The sequence below is a fragment of the Symphodus melops genome (genome assembly GCF_947650265.1).
Source record: "Symphodus melops genome assembly, chromosome: 6".
NCBI lineage: Eukaryota > Metazoa > Chordata > Actinopteri > Labriformes > Labridae > Symphodus > Symphodus melops.
In genome coordinates, this window is record NC_136696.1 from 18,755,923 (window position 1) to 18,770,710 (window position 14,788).

Consider the following 14,788-nt stretch of genomic DNA (forward strand, 5'->3'; position numbering starts at 1 on the left):
GCGGCAGTTGATAAATCAATAAACTGTTTTTATATTAAAATTGAAAAATCTTGACTGAATTCCTACTGTGCTTGGGCCTTGCTACTGTTGCAGGTTTAAAAGGAATTATGTTGTATTTGAATATGAGTTCATTCACTTCCCTGCCAAGAGTTAGATGAGAAGATTGACACAAATCCTGTGGCTCATGTACAGTAAATATAAAGCTACATTCAGCAGCCAGCGAGCTTAGGTTTGCAGAAAGATGAAAAACAGCTATAGCCTTTCCTTGTTTAAAAGTAACTCTCCTATCAATGACCTGGTTCAGTAATTCAGGGGTTACCTCACAACAAAACTTGATTGCCTAAAGGAAGTGACTACTCCTGGCCAAGAAGTAGATTCCTGCAGGGCTGCATTTTTCAGACAAACTTGGAAATTAGCATTGCCCTTTGAAATAAGGGAGCCAGAAGTGCAAAAATAGTATTTTCAGGTTCTTCAATGCTTTTCATGCACACAGGCCGTCCGTGTTCTGATTGAACATTGAGGTACTGTATATTGTGTAAACCTGTAAGCTTTACATTGACTGTAAATACAGTATTGTTAATCTTGTTTAACACACAGCAACCACATTTACACATTTCATAAATGTCAATCATTTGCTTGCTCATATGTAAGGCAGTTTTGGATTTATTAATACATATTTATTCTGGATTCTGGATTTTGTGCTGCAATGGGACAGGGCTGAACCATAGACTGTAAATAATAGTGGATGAAGCATGAGTGTTGTCCCGCACTGGTTTTTGAAGGGCTGTTTTGGAAGCCGGTCCAACACGACTGCTATATTAAAAATGCTGACTCTTTTAAACTTTTGGTTCACCTAATGACAGGCAAACCTCATGACCAACCACGACAACGTGCTTGCTTGAAGTCAGATCTGTCATACCTATGATTATGCATAACCCCCTTCTCTTTATGAAATCGAAATATGTGAGTTGCTCCCACATAGTGTTTGCTGATAAAGGTGTATACTAATAAGTCCCAAGCTGTACATTACATCTGTCCATTTTTGCTGTGAAATGAACATTTTAATATGGGATGTGTATGTGACTTCTGGGTCTCTTGATTTAGCCTCAAGCGTAAAATTGAGGAACAGCAGTTTTGCGTACTTCAGCATTGACTTCCTTTTTCATCCACGTATGAAGCTTGGATTGAACCAGCTAAAGGAGAAGGTGCTGCACCTGAAAAAATGACCTTGTGCTGATGTGATTTGGTGTTTGTTGGCTCAACTTGTTAACAAAAATGGGTTCATAGAGCACTTTTCTGCTACTGAGGGCAATGCTAACTTCTGTTGCCCTTTGGTCTGGTTCTAGGGTTGGTTCACGCTTACTTCCAGGCTCTCCTTGACAGTAAATGTATGTAAATGGCTTCGAATGTGTCCAGATAAGATTTGACAACTGCCTCAAAAGAACACTGGACATTAGAGGAAGACATCCTAGATTCTAGTAAAGAGTCTCCTATGGACCTTTGGTAGTACTTTTGCACAAAAATGACCAAGTGTTTCATTAATATTGGAAAAATGAACTTCCAGCTTTCTGTAAAAAATAATGAATAGTAAAGAAGACCAACAGCATTTTCTACGGTTGTTGTATCAATGTATGTTTGCAGCACTGAAACACACAGCCGTCTCAGAGTGATACAATGAAGCAGAGTTTTCATGTGGCTCCACTTCAGAATAATGACGCAAACACTGCTCGAGTTCTCTTGAGTGGTCTTTTGCTAGTTGAGTACTTTTGGGCAGGATGAGGTGAATGGCCCAGTCCTTCCACTCCAGAACGAGACTCTTCTAGGACTCTGTGCATGAAGCTGTGAGCCCTTCATATGGCTGCCTCTTCAGAGATGTTATTGTTAGAGTTTAAAAGCAGGGCCGGATGCTTTCAGCATGGAGCCAGCCGCCATGCTCTGTTCTCACAGGCTCATTTGTTAAAGGCTATAGTCTTTCTTTTCCCACATTGCTGAAGTGTGTACTTCCTGTGGGCATTTGTAGCTTAAGCTCCTTTCTCCAGTAGAAATTTTTTCCTCACTTAATCAAACAGTGGAATATCTGCAGATGAAAGGTTGTAGCTTTTGAGTGCCTATTGCTGGACACTGAGGGGGTCATTGTCTCGCCTTCCGCTGATCTACCTCTCAATGGAGGGCTTTCAGTAGGTTCTCATGCAAAAGCCTATGCTGCCCTGTTCTATTTAGAGTGGCTACAGTGCAGACTCAAACTTGGATGACCTAAGTGTTTTGCAGAAGCTCTACACATACATAGTACATAGTCCAATTGTTAAAGCCAAGATTCTAAGACCCTACTGAAATTTAACAGGGGACCGTAATGCCAGAATATAGCTTCGTACATGCAAACCTGTGTGAATTTGGTCGGTGTGTGTACGTTTGTTAGTTGCCAGGCATTGATCACAGTCCACCACAATTCTGGCTAGTTCTTTTGGCTGGCATTTTGTTTTCCACCCTCCCCCATCCATCACACAGAGAATCAGGGTTTTTTTTTTTTTTCCCAACAGCGAGGGACTGGCACCGTGCTGAAATGCAGAATAATAATCCCCTAATCACCTGAGTATTGCCAGTCCTGGGTTTTATCTGCAACTGATGTGAAAGCCCCCAGTGCCTAGTGATTACAGCATTTGATCTGGGTAATAATGTCTTCACTGTTGCCCTGCTTAGGGCCCAAAGGCAGTGGCGCTCTAATCCACAGTGCATTCTAGTGGAATCGCATTACACAAAGACCACCAGGGTTCTTCTCGAGAGGGGGGGGGGGTTGTTAAAGGAGGAGGTTGCCATGGAAACAAGCTTCTCTCTCTCCCTAGCACTGACATACATGCACACATACACACATAATATACACACACTCTCCTGGGATAGATAAGCAAAGGACAGGTTCTATGTTTATGTTCCATGGGCCCTCCAATCCTTAAGCAGGTTGAGTCCCGATAACACGAGGCCTGTACAGCCAGCAACCACTGTCAGCAGATAAGCACCCCAGCCGAGCAGAGCAGTCATCACCCCTAACCAGGATGAGCAAGGAGCAAGGAGACCTGGATTCATTTGGATTACGCTGGATTTCCACTGCCTTCCAATGCTGCTGCTATTGCTGCTGCATTCAGACTACCGATGTTCACAGGACTTTCTACATGAGAACCCAATGTTACACATCACTCTGTCGAGCCTTTGGGCTTAGTGAGAGGACATGGTCACAGTATTGGACTGGATGCTATTTTAGATATTGAGGTCAAGCGACTGTCTATACTGGGGCAGCTTTTTGCCATCGCAAATAGAGAGCCGTGAAGCTAGAAAAACTTTTATTTGCAATGGCCGTTTTGCACAGAAAGGCTCTAATACAATTGAGAAATTGGTTTGTACTTGTTTCAAGTAGTAAAACCCACTAATTCAATACCAAGAGTAATTAGATTTGTGTGATACTAATGCCCTAAGAAGAAACCAACAGCCTCTTTGATGCTGAGATCAAGACAACTACAAGTACTACTTTATTATGTGCATTATGCTAACATGCAAATTATATTTCCACACACATTCTTTGATTAAGGCACAGCTGGAGGTGCATAAGCAACATGACTAATTACAGAGGAAATTGTGGTATTGAGCTGAATTGAGCTGAATTTCCTCTTGGCCCATTCTTCTGCATTTGTGTTTACTTCTTAGATCTTCTTTTTATGTCTTAATCTGATTAAAAGCATGATCACATGCTCTGAATAAAAGAGGCTGATTTCCTAAATAGTTCGTATAGATTTATCTCAGTTTATGTCATTAATTAATGTTTGAGTTGATTAAACACCATGCAATGAATTCCAAAAAATGTCTAATTGCACACATGAATGGGTTTTGGTGGAGGGGTATTTTGCAGATGTTTATGTTTAATTGTTGATTGCTTTTTACCTCACGAAAAGTTGTCAGTATTGGTATCCAACATGAAACATGCTAGCTAACAACAGGTGCGCCAGACAATATTGTGTGAGGAAAGATTTTGGCAGCCACCTATCAACTTTCAGTCAGTGAGTGTTTGATTTGATTTGATGTGACGACTCCGATACATTTGAAATACACTTTGAAGAACTCACACATGACAAATCAAAAAAATGTAATCAAGCTAATTCGTTTAGCTGACTGCTTTATTTAAGTGGAGAAAAAGGGTTCTGATTCTGAGGGCAAACTCATGACAGTTTATTTGAAGTGTAATAGAGGTGGTGGAGTTTCTTTTCCCATCTGATAGCTTGTGTCACTCCTTGACACATTTATCAACTGTCTGATGCAGGTGATGAAAGAAAGCAAAGAAACCGTTTACCCCAAAAATGTCCAATCCACCATACTGATTAAAGTCATTTAGTGAAACAAAGCTTTGAACAATCTGAATAAAGGATCCTTAATTTATTTCTTCCTTATGATGACATAATATCCTGACAACAGTTCGAAAGGAATTTCTAACTTTAAATCAAGTCATGACAAGGTAACTGTACATTGATGTGTAGAGAAGATAATATATTGAATTTCCATCAGAATAATCTGACATCTGATATGTGACATCTCATATTGTACCAGGAAAACACAGGATCTTTTCCTTTCATCATAGCGAATGCTTTCATTTTTGTGTTGTTCTTGTGTACTATAGTCATCAGAGGTAAAGTCTACACTCTAAAAAAGGGTATACTTTGATCACAAGATTGCCCACTCTTGTCTCTTGGCTTTTTGGAAAGCTCTTACACGTATAAGTAGTGAAGTGGCTCCATGATCTCTGTGCTGAAGAGCTCAGTCCGTCCAGATACTCTGTTGTGAGGCTCAAGTGTTATTCTCTGCTTCAGAGTGATGTTTGCTATCATGTAGTGGAGTGGGCAGACACACCTAAGGCCTCAAGAGTGAGGCATTGTTTTTTAACTGGACCACTGTTATATAAAATCAGTTAAAAGTTTATTGGCTATATTCTTAAGGACTTTAGCCAAATATCATTTGTGTGTTTGTCTTCTACATATTTGTAGGGTGTATAGATGTAAATTTCCCAATCGCCCAGAGTTATAGATTTATCAGTGTTTTGATTTATTCAACCAATATTGCAAAACCAGAGGTTTTGAGTTCGCTGATTTTGCTTCAGTGTTTTTATTATATATAAATCAAAGCATTTAAAGAGTGCATAAACAAGTAATTTAATTATATGCATAAAAATGATGTCAATGATGAGTCACTTTATAAAAAGTTAGTACTGGTTTTTCTGTTGATCTTTTTATCAGTTACCATATGGAGGATTTAGAAGCTTCAGTATTTGGCTTAGGTGGTAATATTGAAATGAGTCATGACAGGACAAAGAAAGGATGAAATGAGCTTTGAGTTCTCAGAAGATTAGAGAAGTGCTTTACAAGTCTATTTTCTAAGTATTTAACTTTACAAATACATTCAAGTAAACCCAGGTACATTTGACACCCTACTTATTATGTGTTTTTGATGTAATTGTTTGGAAGAATGGATTCTCCCCCCTGCTTCCAGTCTCTGGTGATTTTGTGCTTCTTCCTGGTAAACACTTTATTTCTATTCCTGTTTGATTCATTGAAGCATCAGTCATTCCCAGTGCTCCCACTGAGCCTGACAAAGGCAGAGCCATGTTAGATTGAAAAGACAGAGGGGCAATCTTTCAAATGGATCTCTTTTTCGAAAATATATTATGACATAATCATGTTTTCTTCCTAAAAGCCCAGGGGAGGCCTGTCTGTCAGACTGCAGTCTGCCTGACCTGAACAGAAACAGCAGTTGTGTGTTAATAGAACCCAGAGGCACTCTGAAACCTTACCCATTCTGCTTTACGCTCTCAGCCAGGAGATTAAAGCCAGGGAAACATTACAGGAGGCTGGATAATTGCCCCTGTGTCTCCAGCAGACAAAAGGCAACGCTCCGGCAATTCCCTCGGTAAATTGTCAAGAGAGGCTCAAGGATCCTTCAAGGCTGAAGCAAATTGTACAGTGGTGTCTAACAAACTACCAATCTCTGGATATTATGAGGCTTCCATATATCCTTGGCCATAATGACAGCTTGCAGCGCCATAATGGAGTGCAGGCACAAGATAGCTTTTGTGCGCACACTTTCAATAGAAAAATCACTACCTTGGTTCCCAGTCTGCGCTTTTCATTTTTTCTTTTGTTCCCATTTATTTTGATTTCTTCTGCTATCATTTTTATTTTATTTTTATTCAGAGCAGAGTGCTGGCTGCTGCCACCAACACGTGATTGCAACCTTTACTCATGAGGGCCACTTGATCCCCAGACAGGAAAAAAAAAATCTGCAAGCAGTTAATGAGTTGCCATCTCTGCCTAGTGTTAAGGGCATCTACAAATTAACAGAGGCTTTTGACAGGGCTTTCCTTTGCTCCCTCGCTCTTTCCTGTTCTCGCCACCACTTTCTTTTTCATTCTCCCGCCTCCCCCCTTCGCTGTCCCCGCTCCTGCTCTTCAATTTTCTCCCTCTACCTGCCTGCTTCATGCTCCAGTGGCTCCGTGGCGGGAGCGGCGCTGTCTGGCTTCGGCTCTGAGCAGCTCTCATTGTCAGCGCGGTTCATGTTTAGAATTAGCCATTTAATGAGAACAAAAGAAATTAATTGGTGGTTTAAGCCTAATGAGACGTCTGTGAAATTAACGGGCCTTGTCAATAGAAACAAATAAAATCCTTCAGCTTGTTGTTGTGGTGCATTATTGTGACAAAGCTTTTGACACAAAGATGAATAGCAGGTCAGGGGAGACCATCTGTGCTTTTTTTAACCCCTGCAGGAGGGGGGATGGAATGTGGGCTTGCTTCGAAAGAGATGGTGATAAAAGGGGGGAGAGGAAAAGCTGAGAAAAAAAAAATCACCCTCTTTATTCATCGGCCTTTAGCATGATACCGCTGTCTAACCATGGTTACAAAGGAAATAAAAAAACAAGTACATTAGCATGTGAAAGGCGCCGGGACTCTGACTATGCGTCCAGAAAGCAAAAGAGCTCTGATTTCGAGGGATATTTAACCTCCATTCAGACGGCAACAAAGGCCTGGCTGTCGCACTGAGAGCTGCGGTTCAGCCTGATTGGGGCTCAGGGGGGAGAGGAAGGGAGGGAGGAGAGGTGGGGACAGGCAGGATCACAGACCTCATTTGTTCCCCCTCTTTACTTTAGCCTGTCTCTATTCCCACTGAAGAGCAGCATTTCCTCTCTATACCCCTCCTCCTCCTCCTCCTCCTCCTCCTCCTCCTCCTCCTCCTCCTTGCCATCGCCCCCTCTCAAAGTTGTAAATATATGACCTGTGGAATAAATTGGATGGGAAGGAGGCAGCACAGAGAAGAGTAATGCATCTCTATCATGTTCACTGACCTTTATTTACCAGGCGTTGAGAAAGATTGTTGTCTATGTTGTACGTCTGCCTCGCTTCCTTTGCTTTTAATGCCCTGGTCTGGAAGTCGTATACATGGTGGAGGCAGTTATCTTCTAGAGACATAGCCATTCCCTCGCTCTCCGGCCACCCAGCAGGGCCCGGCCCAGCCCTGCCTGTTTGTGTATCATGGAGACACTGTTTGCTTTCCTGTGCTGATCAAATAAACAGGCCATGTCTTTGGGGGGCGGGAGGTTGGAGGAGTGGTGTCTGTGTGTTGTTTAGCTCTCTGGGTGTAGATAAGGAATTGTTTGATGGGGTAGAGAGAAATGAGAGCGATTTAGGTCAGCTAATCTGATTTACACAGAGATGGTCTGGCCATTGCAGGGAGCAGTAATTACATAGAGGGATTAAAAGCCCCCCAAAGCTCCCCAACCTACAGAGAAGAGAGAGGGGTGGAGGCTTAGAGGCCTGAGAACTGCTCGAGTGTGTTGCAGCAACAACAACAGCTTGAGCAGTTCTTGGTGCAGATTAAGAATGGCTGCGATGCGCTTTAAACAAAAGGGGCATTTGGCTAAAGCTGAATTACTTAGCTTGTTTTTATGCATTTACATCTGCTGCTTTGATCCAACATTTATCAATTCTTTTCTGCAGCCAAAAATCACAGTTTGTCAGCCAGGGAATCTGGCAAAACCAGCTGATGTCATTAGTTCAGTTGTTCATCAGATCGCTGTTTACATAAAATCATGTTGTGCTTATTTTACTCCCAAAAGCCTCAGTCATTCCTTCATCTTATCAAATTGTAAAATGTTTTTGATTCACCATGATTCCTTTTTTTTGTGTGTTTCTGCTCAGTACAGAACAAATATTTAACGCTTTCTCTCATCACCATTTGTCACTGCATTTAAAATGCACAGCAGAATAATTGCACTGCCAGAGTCATTACTTCATCCACAGGAATGACTTGCACGCTTTGCTGCCATTTCTCGAGTGTGCTCAGCTAATCCACTCATTGCTTTGTGCATTCAGTGCTGTGAACCATAGGGCACCCGCTTGGATGCCCGTGCATAAATTACTGCCACGGAACATAAAGTGCTGGGAGGATTTTTCTTAACGATCGCCAACGCTTTAAACGCTTCTGCTTCAACAGTCGATGCTGCTCAGCCCATTCAATTATTCAGCGGCCTGTCCCTCATTAACAAAATCCTGACCTTGACATGTCTGCCCTATTTCTCTCCCCTGACAGCCTCAGCTCTCCAAACGACTCTGTTTGCTCTGATATTGGCTAGGAAATCCATGCATATTGATAAGTTGTTTGCTGTGTAATTGAAAATGTCAGTTATGAGACGCATGCAGACAAAGGTCAGTCCGAGAACGAATGTTGACAGGCATTTGTATGGAGCATATATGTATAGTAGAGGAAGGAATAAGTATCCAAGAACAATACATTTCCCATGTCTACTTTGTCCCCAGACACTGGTAAAGCGAGGACATTTTAAGATGTTTTAAGTCAGACGTAGTAGCATGTCTCTTCTCTACATTTTCATTGCGTTTTATGGATTACTTTGTGGTCACTTGATTGAAATTCTAATCTGTTACCAAAGGTCAAATTGTTCATCATTCATATCTCGTGGTCTGGGTAAACATCTACGGTTCAAACATTCAATCAGACTTATGAATATGCTCATCAAATAAGGAACCCGCCATCTCTGGAGGAGTCACAGGTGTCCTCTGGGTGCTGTCTTATCTCAGGGAAGTGTTGTACCTTATGCATCAATGATGTGATGTGTCAATCAAAAGCTGCCCCGCTCTGCTTCAATCTGACAGTCTTAATCTGCTTCACGGGGGTGGAATCTGAGGTTAAAGTGCTCGCCGCTATTAATACATAAAGATTTGGACCTCAATCCTTAAGTGCCTCTGCTGGCCTTCAGCCCCCCGCCAACCCCCCGTCCTCCCCGCAGGCAGAGTGGTGACTGCCTGCTGGTTCTTTAATCGATTGCTAATGGGTTCAATTCCGTCGTTGAGAAGCTGCTTGGAACCCGGCCTTGAGACTGAATGAAGTGGAAATACCATTTGCGGCTTTATGAGGCATTATACTGCAGTGAGAGACCTCTATTCGGCATGCTTCACAGCGCTGCATAGAGTTTTGCACCACTGCTTGATGGTTTTTCTTATGCCAGCTCCCCCTGCTCTCGTCTCAGCGCTCTCCATTTACACTGTGCCCTAAAGCATTTACATGCATTCAATCTACAACAAAATAGCTTTTCTTTGCTTTGCTGCATCTCTCACAAGTCTTGATGTGTCTGGTAATTACCATAGTATATCTCCTTGTACACAGCAGGGCACAACCGTTTCCTTCCATCTTTAAAATGTGATATTATTCATCAGTTTTTATCATGCAGCTGTGACTGTGTGCAGCTCAGTGGCTTCTGGGATCACTGTGTCTTATTAACAACAGACAGCATGCAATTCAGACTCTCTTAAATATGGGAGCTGCCAGATCAGTTATGAAACTTCAGATGCAATTTTTCTATTGCAGTAACATGTTTCCATCTTCTGTAGATGTTGCAGAGCAAGAGAGGTTGTGCCTCATACTCAGCTCTCCCTAGTTTACAGATCTGCACAGATTTCTGCAGTGCTCTTATGAGCTTGCTCTGGCTGAAATGCAAAGCTAAGCAGCCAACACTGCTCTAAATTTCACAGCCATGCAGTCCCAGCAGACATGTGCTCTTTGAAGCATTTCTGGGCCAGGGATACACGTCTTGTTTGTTCAGTACTTCTGGAAGAAAAAGGAAAAAAAGAAAAATGCAAGCTATTTTTTTCTTTCACTATGGCACAGAGTAACATTCTTTGCCGTCTCAACCGAAAGCCTTGTTTTACAGCAACTTGCTGCCAGATGCCTTGATAGAATCACCCATGTCAAACAGGAAGAGAAATAAATGCTTCATTGAACTAGAGCTTAGCTGGGGGATGTTGGGAACGGTAAGAGAGAAAGGGCAGGCTTAGCAGGGTGCTGTGTGGGTGTCTGTTGGTGTCAGCTCACTAGAGGTTGGTTATTCTCAACCCTCCTCATGAGCACTTTCTTAGATGTGGTGTGCATAATTAGTGTTCCTGGCATAGAAAGTCTCATCAATGGATATCTAATCTTCTAAAGAACTAGAAAAATAAAGTGGTAATCAAGGAAAGCAATGATTCTGAAAGGCGACCTCTTGCCAGCAGCTTCAGCAGGGTACAAAGCACATGTTTGTGTTTGTTCTTTCAGGCTCATCTTCGAGCGCCAAGTAGAGTATGACAGGATTTACATGCAGGTTTCTAATCTCTGTAAGCGAACCTGTTTCGGGATGTAATTCACATGGTATGTCTTTTGATTCGGATTAGTCTGGGCAATCCTCTTACCCACGGCTCAGTATAACTTATCACTGACAAGGCCGTCTCGTGAAGCAGTGCAAATCCTCATATCCACCCCTCCCAGACTTCCAACTCTTAATTCTAATCTGTCCAAATCTGATCTGAGACTTTAACTTCCAAATACCTCTTGAAAGCCAGAGCTCAAGCTGAAGTTCATGCAAGGGCTTTGGATTACATAAATTGAGGTTAGGGATTTCAAATATGGCCTTATGTTTGAGAATAGAGCAGGATTTGGATGTAGGTTGTGGTGGAAAATCTTGTGCACGATGACATGTTTTTACTTTAATGTTGAATCTTAACTCAAGGGATCATCACTCTTTCTATACCCAAAATTCTTAAGTGATTGACATTGTACAAATTTTGCAGCAACAAATATTCTGCATAATAGTCAATTGATGGAGAAAGTTTCTGAACACTGCTTACTTACCTTGATGATTTTCTTTGACATAGAAATACCTTAAAATATTTCACTGTATGAGTCACATTTCTGATCCTTTAAGGTTCTTTATAATTCAATAAACAGGATTTTAAAGTAGAGCAGGCATGCTCCACTTTCTCTGCCTCAGCCGGAAGGCCACAAACGGGCTCTTATTAAATGTTGTAAGATTATGCCTTAATCTCTCTGAACACATGTTGGGTGGAATAAAAGCAATTTTATTTCTGAAACAGTGCTCCACACAGCTCCAGCTCGCTATAATCTTATCCCTGCTTCTGCAACAGAATGAAAAGTCCTGCCGGTGTGCCATGTTTGCAGTGGTTTTTTAAGAGGCTGAGAGATCAAGGACCTAATTGAGAGTTAAAACACATTAATGTACCTGAGCATGACTTGGACTGCACCTACAGCCCAAAGACAAACTTGGTTCCCAGTCGGAGAGGATTTAGGGGCTGTGTTCTCTGCTCTGGGTGAGACAGTGGTGTGAAGATGACGATAAGCCAAAGCTTTAAATCCCAGACTCAGCTGTCTTATCTCGAGCTGCTAGGCCGTGTGGCATGCTTTAATAGAGGCGGCTCACTGTCTGAGCTTTAGCTACAATCGCATTAAGATTCCCCTTCACCTCAACTGTGCTTGTTTGTTGTCAGTTTCTGATTGAATCTTGTGAATTAAGGTTTCATCTAGGTTAAAGTCGGCCCTGTGATTTAATTCTTCTGTCAGCTGCATTCTCAAGAAGGAATGGTCTAATTTAATCTCTTATCATGTGTGGGAACAAAATAATACTACAACTGATAACACACTAATGTGCTGAAAATTATCTAACTTCTTGTTTAAAAGTCAAAATTTAACTTGTCGACCTTTTAGACGCTGAAAAATGAACAAACCTTGCAGTACAAACAAAATCACTTTCAAATGAAATGAATAAAAGTTTGACTTCAAACAAAACATGGCTTCTTTTAGCGTCAACTCACGGAAAAAAGGCTGGTAAACAAAGCTCTGTGAATACCATACTGTGCAGTGAAAAAAGAAAGGGTTTTGTGCCGTGGTTGTATTTTTAATCCTTTTAATCAGAGTGAGAAAATAGATTCTGAAAAATAAAAAGCCCACTCTAGTTAGGAGCACAGATTTAATTCATCTCACATTTAACTCAAAGTATTCCTTCTGCTGTTATTGAGAATCACTGATAATGTCGCCTGGATGAAAGCCTAAAGGTTAAAATATGAGATTTCATACAATATGAGAAAGACCACAAATACACAGGAATGATTTTTAAGTAAATGTTTACTAGTTATTCAGCAGGTGTGTTTTCTGTCTGTCTTATAGTGCTTTCACACTATAAACACAACACTAGTGGAAAACTCCTGCATCTTCAGGAGAAGGTGCATGTGTGAATGCAAACAGCAGGAATGTTCACACTAACTTTATCCGGAACTTCTCCTACCTGCTTCAGAAATGGGACGGTGCCATTTATTCCCTGCGATCAGTCATGTAGGTCGAGGGACCTAAGTTGATAATATGATTCTGTCAAACTACACTTAGCATCCATATTAAGGCAAACATTCCCATTATAGTGTTGTTTAAACGGACTCTGTTGCTTTATCTGCCAATTCCACATTCATATGTAACAACCAGGTCAGGAGAATTTCAGGAAGATCCATCTAAGGTTTCTGGCAGTGCATATCTAAATACAGTTTTATAGTGGTAAGTGTTTTAAAGTGACTGTGAGGAGTTTTTATCGAGATTTGAAAGACTAAAAATTGGGATTAAAATTAACACCGAAGTCTCTATATGACCTACAAAACAAGACCCTCTAACACAACATGGATTATTAGTCATTTTTCCTGACCCGCTGCCAATGGCTAGGTGCAGACACAAGTGGAGAGGGGTTGGAGGTGTGTTGCTGGAGGAGGGTGGAGGATTCAGAATGGTGTAGCCAAAAAGGAGTTTATTTGTGTTCAATGCTGGTCCTTTAGAGCGACACCTACTGCATCAAGAAGTCGTACATTTTTCCTTTAAACTTACATATATTTGCCATGATAAAGATTCAAGAGGAGTGTGATATATTTGACAGTTCAAAGAAAGCGAATAAGATATTTCATTTTTAAGCTACATGTACCGACATAATCAGCAAAGGTACAGAGTATAATGTATCATTTTGTCCATCCTTTGTTATTTTTCTCTGGCCTCAGGGTGCGGGTGCTTCCCTCACAGCCAGACAGTCAGGATGCAGGTTGGACCGGCCTTGTTTTAAACTGATAGTCTGCTCTGGAACTACCTCTGGCATTGTTGCGCATTTGCTATTATCCTGCCTCTGATTATCCCAGCCCCCACCTCCACCCCCCTCCACACACACACACACACACACACACACACACACACATAAACGTTCACACATGCACGCAGCACACCCATACCCCCAGTGAGTCGCTGTCTGTTTACTCAGGTGCTCACTCGCTCTCTGCAGTGATGAACTCCTGTGCAGACTTTAACACTCCGCTGCCTCTCAGGCAAATGCCAAAACAAATCTTGTCATAATTAGCAGTAATCCTGCTCATTACCGTCTGCTTAATTATCCTATTAATAGCACTTCCTGGGAGAGCTTGTTTGCTACGCAGGCAAATGTTTGTTCCTAAATTAGCAGACAAGAAGACAGCTCCATTGTTCAAACAGCAGCTTTGACAAAGCAGAACAGGCAGGATTAACAGCAGACAGAACGGGCCACAAGCTCATCTCCGCTTGGCGCTGACAGGCAGAGAGGAGGCGAGCCTGGGCCAACAACAGCACTCTTATCCTGCAAGCTGCTGTGTAATCTACATAGTCAAGCACACACAATCAGCATCAGCAACTTGTCATATCAGAGCTGCAGTGTTGTATGAAATAAGTATGAGTGACATTAACAGAAGCCGCTACAGGTGCACAAGGATTGCTATTAGTGTGCAACCAATAAACAAAGGTTTAAACGTGTCCAATCTATGGTTTTAGTTTTATTAGACAAATTGACTGTTCTTTTTTAATAGGATCAAGTCAGATGTTTCTCACCTGAGAACCAAAAGCATCACTGAAACAACCTGCAGACAACCTACAGACGAAACTCATTACACCACAGGTAACAGGACACTAATGTGGTCTTCCATGGCTTTGGGACTGTCAAAGAAGGAGTTGATGTCTGCTGCAATTCTTGTAAGGCGATTGGCTCATCATGGTAAAGAAAAAATATGTATTAGGAAAGTGGATGTGTCTTATCTATCCAGTCTCACCAAGTTTCCATTCCTGACTCCAGAAGAAAGCTTTTAAAGGGAAATGAGTGAGTGCTGTCAGCAAGGTAAAAAGCAGCCACACAGAGCTGTGCACAGTAACCTGAGCAGACCCAACACCTCATGCTGGAGCAGGCCTACGTATATATTATAAATGACCCCCCCCCCCATGCACCAACCCTCCCATACAAACACAACGTGCCATAGCCATTGATGTACAACACTCTGCCCTTTGTTCCCCGTACACAAACATACTTTCCACATTAATATTTCACAAGAAATGTACTCCGTGCTTGTGATTTAAAGCCTTTTCTTGTTAACAGTGC